We start from the raw sequence: 15,469 nt of genomic DNA, 5'->3' as shown, positions 1-15,469 counted from the left end.
CCATTCTTCTCTGGCCCATCATGGACTTAGGGGACTCAGATTCCCATGGGGAGTTGGGAAGCAAAAGCCAAACCCCAATTTTTACATCACCATTATCGAAATCACACAAGTCAGTTTCCCCCTCTTTTTTCTGTGTCCCCTAACCAGCCAGCAGTTCACATCTCTTCCCCTTTCCCGCACTCCAGCTTGCCCTGGCATTATTCACTTGCCTTTAGGAGCCTCTGGAAAAACAAAGGAGGAGCTTTCCAAAACAACTTTGTCTCCGTGCCCTTTTTTAAAATTATGAAGCACTTGTTTAGCGAACGGCTGTGGGGCAAGTCTTGCCAGGCCACCAGGCTGGTGATGCTTCAAATGCGAGAGGAAAAACCGCTAGCCCCACATCCAGGCTCCCTCCGGTTTTGGACAAACTGTGATACCCCACCCCCACCAAGAGCCTTTAAATACAGTAGTTTCCAATGACAAGACAGGATCAGGCCCTGTGTAATTTGAGCTGAGTACTTTGAGAGCGTTTCCTTCCCCTCCTAATCAAAGCTGCATTCTGCATATCAGAACTGAAGACAGAGCCCCCACAAATCTCTGGTAGTCTTTGTAGCTCTTTTCAGAAATGTAACGCTGTACTGTAGAATTCTCAGACTGATTTTATGATGATACTTTTCAAATGTGAGAGTATGGTAGGCCTTCAAGCTAGGAGACACCTTGATTTTGAGGGAAATAAAAAGACTTTGTTTTTCTATCTTCTCCATACTTTTTCTCCTATTATGTCTTCTAACATCCCGGCAGTGACTGTGGTTTTTGAATAGAATTTGATATACTTTAATACTTAGTAAATGATAAAAAAATCAACAATTCTGTGGGCAATTCTAACTGGTTAGGTTGATACTGTTCTTTAAACCGCCCTGAAAGCCCTGGGTATAGGATGGTATATAAACTCAATTAATAATAATAATAGTAGTAGCAGTAGTAGTAGTAGTAGTAGTAATAAAGGTAAAGGGACCCCTGACCATTAGGTCCAGTCGTGAGCGACTCTGGGGTTGCGGTGCTCATCTTGCTTTATTGGCCAAGGGAGCCGGCGTACAGCTTCCGAGTCATGTGGCCAGCATGACCAAGCCGCCTCTGGCAAACCAGAGCAGCGCACAGAAATGCCGTTTACCTTGCCGCCGGAGTGGTACCTATTTATCTACTTGCACTTTGACGTGCTTTCGAACTGCTAGGTGGGCAGAAGCAGGGACCGAGCAACGGGAGCTCACCTCGTCACGGGGATTCGAACCGCCGACCTTCTGATTGGCAAGTCCTAGGCTATGTGGCTTAACCCACAGCGCCATCCGCGTCCCAGTAGTAGTAATACAAACAACTAATTTCACAGAGTTGTTGTGAGAATAAAAATTGGGTGGCGAGAGAACCATTATACCACCTTGAGCTCTTCAAAGGACAGGTGGGATATACGGTAAATATAATACATGGAAGTAATTAAATAATACCAAAATATCAGTGACCAACTGTGGACCTGATTTATGCTTTCAGGCTGCTAAGATGTCGAGCCAAGAGAAGTGTCCAGACTGTGACTCCTTGGAAATTGTAGAGGACTCTCATTATGCTCAGAACCAGCTGGTGTGCACAGACTGTGGCTTCATTCTGACTGAAGGGCTTCTCACAACCACATATGCTGATGAAGAACATTTACAAGGTGAGGCTAAGAATAGCAAAATAGCTCAAAACTCTTTGTATCTTACAAAGACATAGGATTTGAGATACGACTTGCAAGCAGTTCTCAAATATAGACAGGCCCTACACCATTCAACAGTTTAAAAATGGGTGCATGTTTGAGAGCTTGGACCAAAGTTTGGCTGATATCTGTGTTTTTATCTCGTAGAAGTCACATATTCATGGAGTACTGGCCAGAATGAGCAAACGAGCCGTTGTGTACAGCGAGGTACGTATTCTGCATTACTCTGTTGATGCTTTGTGGAAATTAATGTGTCTGTCATCCACAAGAGCTGCATTGTTTCACTTTCTAAAAGCAAAGAGAAGTTTGCATTTTTAAAACAGTCTTACCTATTTGCTGTGGGACCAACATCAAAACAACCTATTTTAGAATTTTGATTGCCTGATCAAATCCCACCTGAATCATTGACAGACTGGTTAACCATGGACCAGTCTGTTTCCATTACCATTAAATGGCCATTATAATTGTGTGTACAGCTGCAAAAAATAAAAATCAGTACATAACTAAAAGCCAAATCAAAATTAAATATGAAGTTGAAACAGCAATACTAACAGCCATTCTCAATTAGAGCCCCCAAAGACTTTCATTTGAAAAAGTTCTCCATAATATCCAAAAAAAGCCAAAGTAGGCTTGGTTTGGACACTCCAGTTACACTACCACAATTGAAAATATGTTATCCATGATTGCCACCCATCTATCCTCTAAAAGTGGGAGCATGTGAAACAGAGCCTCCACAGATTATCTTAGTATATGGGCAGCTTCATACAGGCAAAGACCTACCCTGCGGTTAGATTTGTCACTGATAAATGTGTATGTGGAAACATTTCTTAAGTACTGCTGTGGTATTTTCCCCCACAGGAGTCAAAGGTGTTCGGGATCTCTGCAAAGTTCTGCGGCTTCCTTCTCTGTTTGAAGATACAGCCGTGTCCTATTACCAGCAGGCAATCAAACGTCCTTGCTTCAGTTTAGTCAGATTGGAGAAGAAGGAGATGCTTGTGGGCTGTTGCGTCTTTTGACCTGCCGCCAGCACAACTGGCCCCTGACCATGGGCACAGTCTGCCTGCTACTCTATGGAGACAAGGAGTTGTTTGCAAAGACCTATCTACGCTTCCTGAAGGAACTGCACTGGATGTGCCTACTCTCAGCTTGATGGATATGGTGAAAACCCACCTCAACAGGTATGTTGAAGTTCTTATGCCCTTTCCTTGACAATACTTCTCAAAGTTGGTGTGCAATTTCCATATTTCAGAGACAGAATTTACAAGTATCATACGGACTGTGTGGTATATTGATTGGAAGGCTGCTGAAACAGCAAGCTTCTTAAAGTTCAGCAGGGATCGGTGTAGTCAGTGCTTCGATGTAGGAACCCTGTGTGCTGTGTGCTTCCATCATGGAAGAAATGGGTATTTTCATATGTGCATGTATACTCCAACTCCCTGATTTCTGAGATTTCATCTGAGGCACTTCAGGCAGGTCCAGGCTTTTCTCTTTAGCCACAGGGGCAGCAAACTTCCTTTTTTAAACAAATAATTCTCAGAATTGTGAATTCTGCTCCTGCTACCAATCCCGTAATTGCTTGGAAATCCTTCCTATTATTATTAAGGGCAAGAAGCCAACAAACAGAATTTTCTTGAGCACAAGTTAGGAAGAGTGTAAATTCAGCCCTGTCCATATAGCGCTGGTTAATGGAAGATGCTTGACTTTTTGATTCAAGTTGCTCAGCTTGCCTTTTTGGTGTCCTTGGAAAATGCAGGGCCTTCTGCCCTTTGTCCTTTCACAGAATGTTTCGTTTTGCTCATGTCCCTCTTTCACCTATTTGTCTTCTCCATCCTGCCACATCTCCCAACCCAAGGCAGTCTATCTAAATGGCTTGTTTGATTTTCATCTTTCCAGCTTCAAGATTTTCCAGAATTCACCCAGCGTCCCGACTACGTTTGTGGAAGAAAAGGAGCAGCTGGTGGCAAGGACTGTCCAGATGGTGGAACTTGCCAGCGACACGTGGCTGGTGACCGGCCGGCACCCCACCCCCCTAGTGACAGCAGCAGCCTTCCTGGCTTGGCAGTCTCTCCGGCCTGTCGATCGCCTCACTTGCACCCTTTCTCAGTTCTGTAAGCTTGCTGGCATGGAGGCTCCCCGGCCAGCCCACCAGAGACTGAGGGAGCTGCATAACATCCTCCTGCAAATGGCTTCTCAGCTGGGCTGGTTGCGAGTGCTGAAAGTGGACCGTCGGAGTGTGGCAAAGTACATCGGTGACCTTCTGCGGCACCGCCGTGTGCTTCTTCAGGCTGCCTTCCGCATCGTGGATACTACGGAAGACCGTGACCTAGAAGACTCAGCAGCTGCACCACTGCAGCTAATCGATGAGAGCGCGGCAACAGTAGAAGAGGCCTCCCTTTCAGGAGAGAAGCAGAAGTTCAGCAAGCGGAAACCTTTGCTCCCACCCTGCGTCTTGAACACCGCAAAGAGGCTACGAACTCCTCAGCTAAGCCTTGAAGATTCTGCTATCACTGGGGATGAGCCCATTTTAGACAGTGAGATAGAGCAGTCTATCCGGACTCTAGAAGAAAAGGAGATGTTTAGCAAGGCTCAAGTGTGCCTGTGACCTCGAAGCTGCAAGTGATTCAGACAGGCTTGCAAGCAATAGCCTTCTGATACATATTATCTCTAGGAGGCTTAGTTTGGTAAGAATAGAGTATACACTTCCAAAGTTAATGCTAAATACCATGCCATCATAACCACTAGAGGATTGTGAAAATTTGTGTCCTGGGCTTTTTAGACTTGTCTACCTATGTACTGTCTGAAGCAAAGGGATTCATTGGTTGCCAGATGTGATTCCCGCCCCCTGCCCCCCCCCCAGCTCTCCTGCCCCACTAAGAATCTCCCGCATCCTTCAGGCATGGCTCCTTCCACCCTGCTGTGGTAATAATTAAAGACAGGTTTGGGTGGCTTGGATAACTTTGGTTACTGGTAGGGACCACTAGTAACTAGTTGGCGAGGTTGATTATTTTCCTTCAACTCTGACAAGAGGTATAGGAAGTGGCCACATTGCAGTGGTTTGCATGCTGTTTAGGACAACTTTTGGTGTAAAGATTGGCAGGCTTCCATGCGTATCGCTGGGTGAGAAGTAGTATCCACTCTTGAAGGGTTGGGTGGAGGCAGTCAGCCAGCCTGAGCAACAAATACCTCTTTGAGTTGGCGTTTGACTTGAATTAATGTTTGTCTGGTCTACTTATGGTCCTCATAGTTAGGCATGAGAGAGTGGAAGAGAAGTGTAAAAATCTAATTGCAAGTTGTTTCAGACATGCATGCTTTAAACCTAGATCCAGAAGAAAAAGTTGTGGCTTTGCAAGCATCTCTTTATAGAACATGGTATGGTGGTTCCTGAACATGATGCCCGTGTCACTAGATAGGTGGTGAGTCAGTCGCCCTGATTAATGGAGCTGCTTAGTTAATTTTTGTCCCTACATGCACACGGTGAGGGGAGAGCGAGCGAGCGAGCGAGGGGCCTCCCGTGGAGCTCCCGCTGCCAGGGGCAGTCTACCTGCTGGGGCACGGGGCACATGCAGGGAGGGAGGGAGGGGGCTGATGCCAGGCGCTGCCCAGAGAGGCCTCCTAAATATGACCCGTTGCATCTGATTTTTGCTCCTTCTTTATTTAGGGAGTCATAGCAGGACTTCTGAAGGAATGCGGATAAGGGCATGCTTTAACTTCAAAGGGAGAGAGGAAATATGCCAGAGTGTTGTGGTCAGTGTAGGATTCGTCGGGTTCATTACTTTGTCCAGTTCCAGTTGCTGCATTTTAAGGAGGAGATAGACAAACTAGAGGAGGAATCTTTCTGGCGGGGGGGGGGGGAAACTTTGATGTGTGGGTGGGGCAACTAGCAAGTAAATCACATTCTGCCATTGTGACATCAAAATGTTGGCAAGTGGGTTGCCTTGACTACCTGCCAACATAAATTGTGTAGGGTTCCATGTTGGGGTTCCAGAGTGCAAGAGGCTTTGGCAGTGTTATGCCTTGTAAGCCTCCCTGCATCCCTCCTTTCCGTCTCTTATGTCAGAGATCAAAAGGAGCTTCACGGAATTGCTTTCAAAGCCTTTTGCAAGCCTTCAATGAGCTGCAGCTTGGACAGTAGGAGCGATGGTTGAATGGGAGCCTACTTTAATGGCATCCCTTATTGGGCAGGTGAGCGTGGCTTCTCCAGATTGGCCTTGTGGGCAAATGGGACTGGTGGGTCACGTTTGGTCTGTGAGCCGGAGGTTGTGCACCCCTGAACTATAGCATATTCCAAAGATGGTGAGGAGTCTGGAAACCAAGTCCTATGAGGAACAGTTGAAAAAGCTGGGCATGGTTAGCTTGGAGAAGGAAAGGTTAAGAGGAGACAGGAGAATAGTTCTCAAATACTGTATTTTTTGCTCTATAAGACTCACTTTTTCCCTCCTAAAAAGTAAGGGGAAATGTGTGTTTGTCTTATGGAGCGAATGCAGGCTGCGCAGCTATCCCAGAAGCCAGAACAGCAAGAGGGATTGCTGCTTTCACTGCGCAGCGATCCCTCTTGCTGTTCTGGCTTCTGAGATTCAGAATTTTTTTTTCCTTGTTTTCCTCTTCCAAAAACTAGGTGTGTCTTGTGGTCTGGTGCGTCTTATAGAGCGAAAAATACGGTAACTGAAAGACTGTGATGCAAAAGGTGGAGCAGATGTGTTCTATGTTACTCCAGATGACAGATGTACCATATTTTTTGCTCTATAAGACTCACTTTTCCCCTCCTAAAAAGTAAGGGTAAATGTGTGTGCGTCTTATGAAGCGAATGCAGGCTGCGCAGCTATCCCAGAAGCCAGAACAGCAAGAGGGATGGCTGCTTTCGCTGCACAGCGATCCCTCTTGCTGCTCTGGCTTCTGAGATTCAGAATATTTTTTTTCTTGTTTTCCTCCTCCAAAAACTAGGTGCGTCTTGTGGTCTGGTGCGTCTTATAGAGAGAAAAATACGGTAAATGCAATGACTGAAAACATTTAAATAAGATGGCTTTGACTTTACGTTAGGAGAAACTTCTTAAGTGTATGAGTAGTTCAAAGACGGATCAGACTGCCTTGGGAAGTGGTGGGATCTCCTCCTATGAAGGTTTCTAAGCTATGGCTAGATGTCCATTTGCTTAGGAAGCTGTGTATTTGCAAGATTCCTGCACTGAATCCGTTGGGCATTGGACTAGATGACATCCAAGGTCCCTTACTACTCTATAGTTCTGTTTGAAGATGTTGACTTCCTGCTGACTAAATGGCATTTCCAGGTTTAGAGGCAATTTACCTGTGTATGTCAGAGGCTCAAGGTCCACATGTCCAAACAGGTGTCAAACAGCATGCTGCATGAGAATTATTCATCTCAGCTGTTTATCTGACAGCAGCAAAAGCTAAGCTCTTAACACGATGGATCATGGATTAAAAATGCCACTTTTAGTAAAGATTCCACCGTTGTCCATAGAGTTTACTGGGAGACCACGGGCGAGTCACACTCAGTCTAATCGATCACAAGGGTTGTTGTGAGAATGAAATGGGATGGGGAAATGAGAACTATGTATGTCACTCACACAAAGTTATTTGAAGTAAGGGTGGGGCAAAAATGCAATAAGCAAACATTGCAAGCAGAGGCGGGATCAAACTTTTAAAAACACTTTATTAAAACTTGAAATAAACAGCAGTATAATGTGCTACGGCATAATATAAAGAGTTGGTGTGGTGTAAAGGTTAGTGTCAGACTAGGACCTAGGAGACCAGGGTTCAAGTGACCGCTCAGACATGAAGCTCACTGACTGACCTTGGCTCTCAGTCTAACATAGGGTTGTTATGGGGATTAAATGAGGAGGGGTAGAATCACGTATGCCATCTTGAGCTCATTGGAGAAGAAGGTGGGCTATTAAACAATCAAGCAAGCTTTGAAGAACTTGTAAAGTATCCTGTTGATGCCTTTCCTGAGCAGAGTCCTGCTGGATCACAGTAGTTGGCATACTTAATTTTATTCAATTGTTGTAAACTTCCCTAACAACCTACTTTTAGCTAAAGGGAAGAATAAACATCTATTAAATAAAATAATTTGTATCCAGCTTTGGATAGCGGTTATCTCAATGCATCCAGGAAACATGGATGCAGGGTGTGGAACTGACAGTTCTTCCTTAGTTTGCTGCCTTGGCAACTGATATTCAGTGGTATTAATGCTTGTGAACATGGAAGTTCCATTAAGTTGTCAAGGCGAGTAGCCGATACAAATTTAGTTAATTCCTTTATAGGGCCTCCTAAACTAGGGTCCATCTCCCAATCGTGAATCCCCTAAACGTTGGCATCTTTGTCTTCTCCTTAAATCTTGGTTAGCAAGAATTCCTTTTTCTAAGAAGTGTGCTGCAACACATGCATTATTTTAAAACAAAATATTGTCGGAAAATATTTGAGAAATGTGGGAAAATTCTCCCATATTTTGGGAGAAATTGCATGCTTTTGTACATAAGCTGCTGTTTCTGTTCTAAAACTTTCCTGGTAATGACTTTCTCATTTTCTCTCTTTCTAGCTCTGTATCCTCTGCTGTATCCCGCTCCGTTCAAGACTGTTCGGCAGAATTTGTCTTGGTTCATGTGGTGCCTTTCAGGGAGTAAGAAGGTTAGACACACTAAGATGGCTTGCATCTTGGGTTTTAGTGCAGAAACAGTCTATTCTACAGAGTTCCTCTGACTGTTGATACCTTTTATGCAGATGTCTTCATGGCATAACCTTAAATGGAGAGGTAGCTGTTTGGCAATGGGCAAGGTCATGCTGTGGAGCTGTTCTACCATAACTCATGAACTAGTAAGGCCTGCTAATATTGCATGATACCAGAGCATAACAGCACAGGTTAGGTGGAGCTGTTAAGCGATCATGGGACTCGGCTTAGTAGCAGAGCCTTTCCTGTGTCTTCCTGCAAAATTATATGAATATTTGGGGGAACCCATTGCCCTGAACAATGGATAAATTTACAGTACAAAATTAACCGTTTTCTGGCATGGTTCTCATTGATCCTCTGGGGGGAGGCCCCAGAAAGCAATTCTGGAGAAACACTTGTTTTGTTTGCTTATAATTATTACATGATTATAATCCCCTTTATTGAAATTGCTGGCTAAATGCCACTAATATCAGTCTACAGACCTATCTGGCATTTTGCTTACATGGAGAACCTGACTCTGTTTAGCTTGAACTGAAAATTAACTATTTTATACGTAACAGAATCTGAGACCTTGTGGGAAAAGGGTGGGTAGGAAATATTTAAGCCCCTGATGCTGAACCTTTGCTGTTCTTTATTTGTACAGATGGTACAGGCATCACTCCAAACCAGGAAAGAAGGAAAAAGAGAGAGGTGAGATTGAGGTGGATATCCAATTCATGAGGAGCAACATGACAGCCAGCATGTTTGATCTGCCCATGAAAGATAAGTCACGGAGACCATTTGGCAAGCTGAAAGACAAGCTAAAGGGGAAACGAGGCAATGGATTGCCAGACACAGCTTCAGCTATGGTTCCTAGCATTAGTCACTCCCCGGCTGACAGTGAGGAAGAGTCAAATGAGAAAGAAAAGAAAAAATCAAAGTTCAAGACCTTATTCTCCAAACGTGGTTTACAGAAAAGCAACCTCTCTCAGTCCATGTCTGTGTTACCTTCTCTCCAACCGGTTACAGAGAGAGTTCGACTTAATCCCAGTGACTTTTCATCGCGATGGAGTGATAGTGATGATGACACTTTAACTCCTGTTTCAGAGAGTAAGTATTGTCTATTGAAAAGAGAATATATTTCTCATATGTTTTAACAGTTGTGTAGTTTACAAAGTGTGCTAAGTAGTAAAATGTGCCATTTCTTCATAATAGTTAAAGCTGGACTTCTTGTATTATTTAAAGACAGTGCTTGGAAGCTGTGAAGTGTCTTCATGATTGTGCCTAATAGTTGTAAATGAGTGGGATGCAGGTGGGTCTCAGTGTACTGCTGTTGTTAAGAGCCATCAGTTGATCTAGGGCTGGATTAGGTATTAGTATTTTCAGTAGTATTGGGACTTGTGCTTTCACTATTCTGATGCTGATTTCTTTCTTTTCAGAACCCTCCACAAATGAGGGTCACAGAAGAGGTCATAGCTCAGATAAGAGCAGCACTGCGGACCTCCGAATCACAAAGGCATCCTTGAACCCTTTTGATGAAAACATCTCAGCAGAAGAGAAGCCAGAAAAAAACTCAGCTTCTGTGAAACCATCTCAGACCAAACGCGTCAGGCCAAGGTTAGTCTTGAGAAATGAATTTTGAGAGCTTGACATGCTTTAAGGCTATTGCTACCCAGTGGTTTTCATTGTATGTCATAGAAAATATTTACTTTACAGGCTGAGTAAGAACTTTCCTCCTGATAGGGCAGGCATGCCCTGTGTAGGTTTCAGTTGATTAGTAACTCTGCAGGTACCGTATTTTTTGCACCAAAACACTCACTTTTTTCCTCCTAGAAAGTAAGGGGAAATGTCTGTGCGTGTTATGGAGCGAATGCCTGCGGGTGACGGCGGCGGGGGGGGGGGGATCTGCTGCAGTCGTGAGCAGAGGATCCATAGTTCCCCTTCCTTCCCTTCTCCGTGGTTACAAAGCATGGATCCACATGGATCCTCAGGATTTTTGCATTGGGCTACTCCAAACTCACTGTCAGATCACATGTCTGTGGCCACAGCATGAACACACAAAAATCATATATCTACTATTTCGTTTAGAATAATTTTTTTCTTGTTTTCCTCCTCTAAAAACTATGTGCGCGTTATGGTCTGGTGCGTGTTATAGTGCGAAAAATACGGTAATTTGTAGGGTTTCTGTCTCTAGCCTTCTTGAAAGGAGAGAAATGACAATGCATGCTGCCTTCAGAACAAAGATGATCCACTTTCTTGCGAGGGGAGGGCAAAGAGAGCGAGCCAGTCCCTCTTCTGCCTCCAGGATGGAATGATGTCTAGCAGAGAATGTAATCCCCTTTATTGAAGCACACTTCCAAGGACTTAACTGAGAACCATGAAGCTCTAGACAAAAGTCTGTAAATATGTGACACATGACACACTTAATCTAGCTTTGAGGTCCTGTGACAGAAAAGGTGAAATAGAAATATAGGTAACTCGCAATGCTTATTTTACCTACGTGATTGCTGATTTGGGCCGGGGGTTGGGGTGGAGCAGAACAAACAAACAAATGGAGAGTGGAGGAAACATTACAGAGCAGCATGCTAGAGCCCTCGTGCTGCCTGCTGAGAACCAGGTAAGCGAGACACCTGGTTCTGAGGGTTCCTGGCTCTACGCGATTTTGCTTTTATGTGCAATGGCCAGGAATGTAACCACTGCATAAGATGCGAGGTAGCTGTAATTATATCTTCTGTTAGTGCAGGCATAGGCAAACAGCTCTCCAGATGTTTTGGGATGACAGCTCCCATCATTCCTAGCTAACAGGACCAGTGGTGAGGGATGATGGGAGTTGTATTCCCAAAACATCTGGAGGGCTGTTTGCCTATGCCTGTGTTAGTATGTCTGTGAATATTCACTTGGATGAGAAAACAAACTTTTTCTAGACATCTTGGGAACATGCCCAACATACTGGTAGCATGCCGGCTACCAGTTTCTTATCACAGATCTGTAAAGGCCCCCTGTTCCAGGAGTGACGTCCTTAGCATTTTAGAAATCTTCCATGATGCTTCCAGAGTAACTATTTCTGAGACTCATGTGGTAATATGGATAAATTATTTCATAACAGCATGTTCTCCTTTTAAAATAGGCTATTTCTTCTCTTCTCTTCCTCTTCCCCTTTACTTTTTCTTTTCTTTTTCGAAAATGGACTTTGCTGGCTAAATGCCACTAATATCAGTCTACAGACCTATCTGGCATTTTGCTTACATGGAGAACCTGACTCTGTTTAGCTTGAACTGAAAATTAACTATTTTATACGTAACACACCCTGAGGCCTTGTGGGAAAAGGGTGGGTAGGAAATATTTAAGCCCCTGATGCTGAACCTTTGCTGTTCTTTATTTATACAGACGGTACAAGCTTCACTTCAAACCCACCACCCTTTCTGTTATTCCAGAAGTGGGTTCAGATGATGAGCAGCTAGGTGATTATTCCCAGGGTACTGAAAAGAATGCAGTTTCTGGAGATTTGTCCAGGAGTGGAGATGGTTCCACAGAGTTACGGTCCTCCATTGAGGGGGGAGAGCTGACAGCAAATAAAAAGGCGACTGGTGAAAGGCAGACTGAAACACATCCTGCTAAGCTCAGGTGAGAGGAATTGGGGGGGGGGAGCAAAGATAAAGGCTCAAGTGCTATACTGTGCATGGCTTTGATTCTTCCCTCCCCTTTTTAACGCAGTAAGGGATTTTGTGTCCTATGGACAGGTGAAAATCTTTCCCTGTTGATCTGTATCTATTTCTTGTAGCAGTGTCAATGAAGGAATAAAACTGAGCAAAGGTTTGTTTTGCTTCGGCAGTAATCAGACTCTATTTTCACATTGTTGTAACATGACAATAAAGGTATCATAAACAGGAATCAGCACTTCATATTATACCTTTAATTTTACTTTATTTTTTAAACCCACTGTCCTGTTAAAATACTAAATATAGTTTTCATGTTCTGCCAAAATAAGTGAAAGCAGCAGTTGGATAAATGCTTAACTTTTTTTAAAAGCGGTGTTAGTTGTGATCATAAGTGCAGTGCAATTTACTGCGGCACAGGTTTTGTGTTACCTAGATTTCTGAAGTGTTCCACGGGTGTAATTTAACTAAAAAAGAAATCAAGGCAAACTTTTGCAATAAACTTTGTTGAAAACTCTATTTTTCACACTTGCTAAACATCTGGTCCTTGAAGGGATATAAATAAATAAATAGGTAAGTAAAACTTTTCATTTGAGAGCTTCTTAATCAGTCTTGAAGTGTAGAGAGGAGGGCAGAATAAATCTTCTGTTTTAACAGTAAATATAAAATCTAAACTTGCACTAATAGAGGTATGTAGAAGAGGAAAATGTACTTTATTCTTTTTAGAAGCCAAAGCAGGAACATGCGTGCATGCAGTGCTTCATGCAAGACTAAAAGTAAAGGTAAAGGGACCCCTGACCATTAGGTCCAGTTGTGGCCGACTCTGGGGTTGCGGTGCTCATCTCACTTTTTTGGCCAAGGGAGCCGGCGTACAGCTTCCAGGTCATGTGGCCAGCATGACTAAGCCGCTTCTGGCGAAACCAGAGCAGCGCACGGAAATGCCATTTACCTTCCCGCCGGAAGGGTACCTATTTATCTACTTACACTGTGTGTTTTCGAACTGCTAGGTTGGCAGGAGCAGGGAGTGAGCCCCGGGAGCTCACCCTGTCGCGGGGATTCGAACCACTGACCTGATTGGCAAGTCCTAGGCTCTGTGGTTTAACCCTTCAGACCAAAAGGAGAACTGCACAAAATTGTTCAGGTACAAAGTACTATAGGATTGCCTGAACTAATTGTGTGTGCTTCTTTCAGACTTCATCCTATGAAACCAACGCATACTACAACAAGCGAATCATCTGCAAAAAACCAGAGCATAACATCAAAGATCTTGGGTAACCAAAATGAAGCCGATATAGAGGTAATTTAAGACATACTATATTTTAAAACCTAATTGGGTGGTCTGTGCCCTGAGTTAGGAAGCTTGTAAATTTATTGGCGGGATTAGACAAACTGCAAAGGGGTATAGTCGTTTGGAGACAGAAATGTGTTCAAGTTTTCTAGTTGTACGATTCCCCCTGCCCCTGCTATCCTACCCATCTGGGCAATTTTCTGAGCCTTTTACTGACACAAGTTTAGATCTGTGAGTGGCTATGAATTCCCCAGGCTCAAAACTTGCTATCTTCACCAAAGGACTTTGGCCTGAAAGGGATTTTTGTTTTCAGATAAGCAAGGTTTAGTGATTTAGTGCCTCCAACTAATATTGCAAATGATCTGTTTGGTGTTTGAGCACAGAACCTGAATTATTATCACTTAACTGAAACAACCACTACTGCTGCTGCTTTGTATTTATTTAGTACTTTTTGCATGTTATGAGGAGGGTCTTATCTTCACTTTTCCATGTTTATTACTGGGAAGAAATAGTTGAAGGCAGGTGTACAGAAACCTTGTGTGCACATTTGTCTGCATGCCATAAAAGTACCTCTGGCAAATCCTGAAATTCTAGTTTTTTGTGAATCTTCAGTAGCTTTTAAGATGCTTAGACAGATTACCGTATTTTTCGCCCCATAGGACGCACTTTCCCCCCTCTAAAAATGAAGGGGAAATCTGGGTGCGTCCTATGGGGCGAATGCAGGCTTTCGCTGAAGCCTGGAGAGCGAGAGGCATCGGTGCGCACCGACCCCTCTCGCTCTCCAGGCTTCAGGAAGCTATCCGTAAGCGTTGCAAGCCCGGTGGGAGTTCCCGTGAGCTCACAAGGCTTGTGGGCAGCAGCCTGCAGCCCCGGCGAGTGTCCGCAAGCCTTGCGCACCCGGCAGGAGGTCCCGCCGAGCGTGCGAGGCTTGGGGTGGCAGCCTGTCGCCTAAAGCACGGGAAGCCCTCCGGAGGGTGCCCCGTGCTTCGGGCAGGTGTGCGCAAGGCTTGGGGCGGCAGCCGCGGCGGGGGGCGGGGAATAATTTTTTAAAATTCATTCCCCCCCCCCAAAAAAAAACGAGGTGCGTCCTATGGGCCGGTGCGCCCTATAGGACGAAAAATATGGTACCTCTTTGCTCTGAAATCATTCCTGGGATTCCCCAGTAATCCCTGAAACCAAAGGTTTCTATAGTTTCTTTCTGATCCTTTGACGCCATCCTTGCAACAGTTCTTGATATCAAAATGACTTTAACCTGTTCATGCTTCCTTCCTAAAGAAATATGATCTTCCTTCAGATCCCGCCTATGCTTATGGCCAGCTGACACACAGCGAGCTGATCCAGCTGGTCTTGAAGCTGAAAGATGTCATTGCAAAGCGAGATCAGCAGGTGCGGGAGCTGCAAGACTACATTGAGCAGCTTTTGAATGCATTGCCTTGTAGCTGAAACCAACTAGGAGGAATAAGTAGGGCAGGCATAGGGAATCTGGCCCTCCCAATGTGCTTGGACTCGACTCCCATCCTCCTCAAGGATGGCCATTGGGAGCCCAGAGGTATCTGGATGACCACATGATTCTCAACCCCATAAGAGAGGCTTAGCACAAAGCTGTATGTGTGCAATGTCTCACTGTGCCTCTTTTGGTTCCAGTTTCTGTATCTGTATGATAGAACAGTTTCTGTAGACAGACGACACTTTCTTCAGTTACAAAAGATTCTGTTTATGCTGCTGCATAAATTGTTGGAAGATGTGAATAGTCAGAATTACTGCAATATGATTTCTGCTGCAGACTAAAAAAACTGGAGACTTTTTCTGATTTTATTTTTTATGGATCTTATTCCTGGGTTGAAGATTGAATTCTTAATTTCAGTATCTCCATCTGCCCCTTAATTTTTAAAGGGTACCTTTACATCGTGGTCCCTTACTCTGGATGGGGCACTAGCCCAGTATATGAGTTTAAAGTTTCCAAAGGATTAACTTTTGTAGGTTTCCTAATAAAACAATACATCCACCATCACTAGGCATTTGGGGTGAAATCCACATTGACCATTGTATGGGAAATTGAACTATTTGAAGATAGCAACTATAAGGTTAAGCATGGCTTTTTGCAAGCGTAAGCTTGTATATGCACTTTTGGCTTCCAGTCAGAT

General features: G+C 44.2%; 1 pseudogene across 1 annotated transcript; it reads left to right on the top strand.

Moving 5' to 3' along the window:
• The first annotated feature begins 1,020 nt into the window (after positions 1-1,020).
• Positions 1,021-11,974, top strand: LOC309519595 (transcription factor IIIB 50 kDa subunit-like; annotated as a pseudogene). The gene is made up of 8 exons (XR_014224628.1): positions 1,021-1,684; positions 1,871-1,930; positions 2,582-2,901; positions 3,617-4,404; positions 8,274-8,362; positions 9,046-9,491; positions 9,821-9,998; positions 11,769-11,974. The product of XR_014224628.1 is annotated as a transcription factor IIIB 50 kDa subunit-like (transcript).
• Positions 11,975-15,469: the final 3,495 nt, after the last annotated feature.

Source organism: Podarcis vaucheri (assembly GCF_965113315.1).
Source record: "Podarcis vaucheri genome assembly, chromosome: 15".
NCBI lineage: Eukaryota > Metazoa > Chordata > Lepidosauria > Squamata > Lacertidae > Podarcis > Podarcis vaucheri.
Note: the sequence above shows the minus strand (reverse complement) of the source record. Positions and strands in the feature narration are given on the sequence as shown.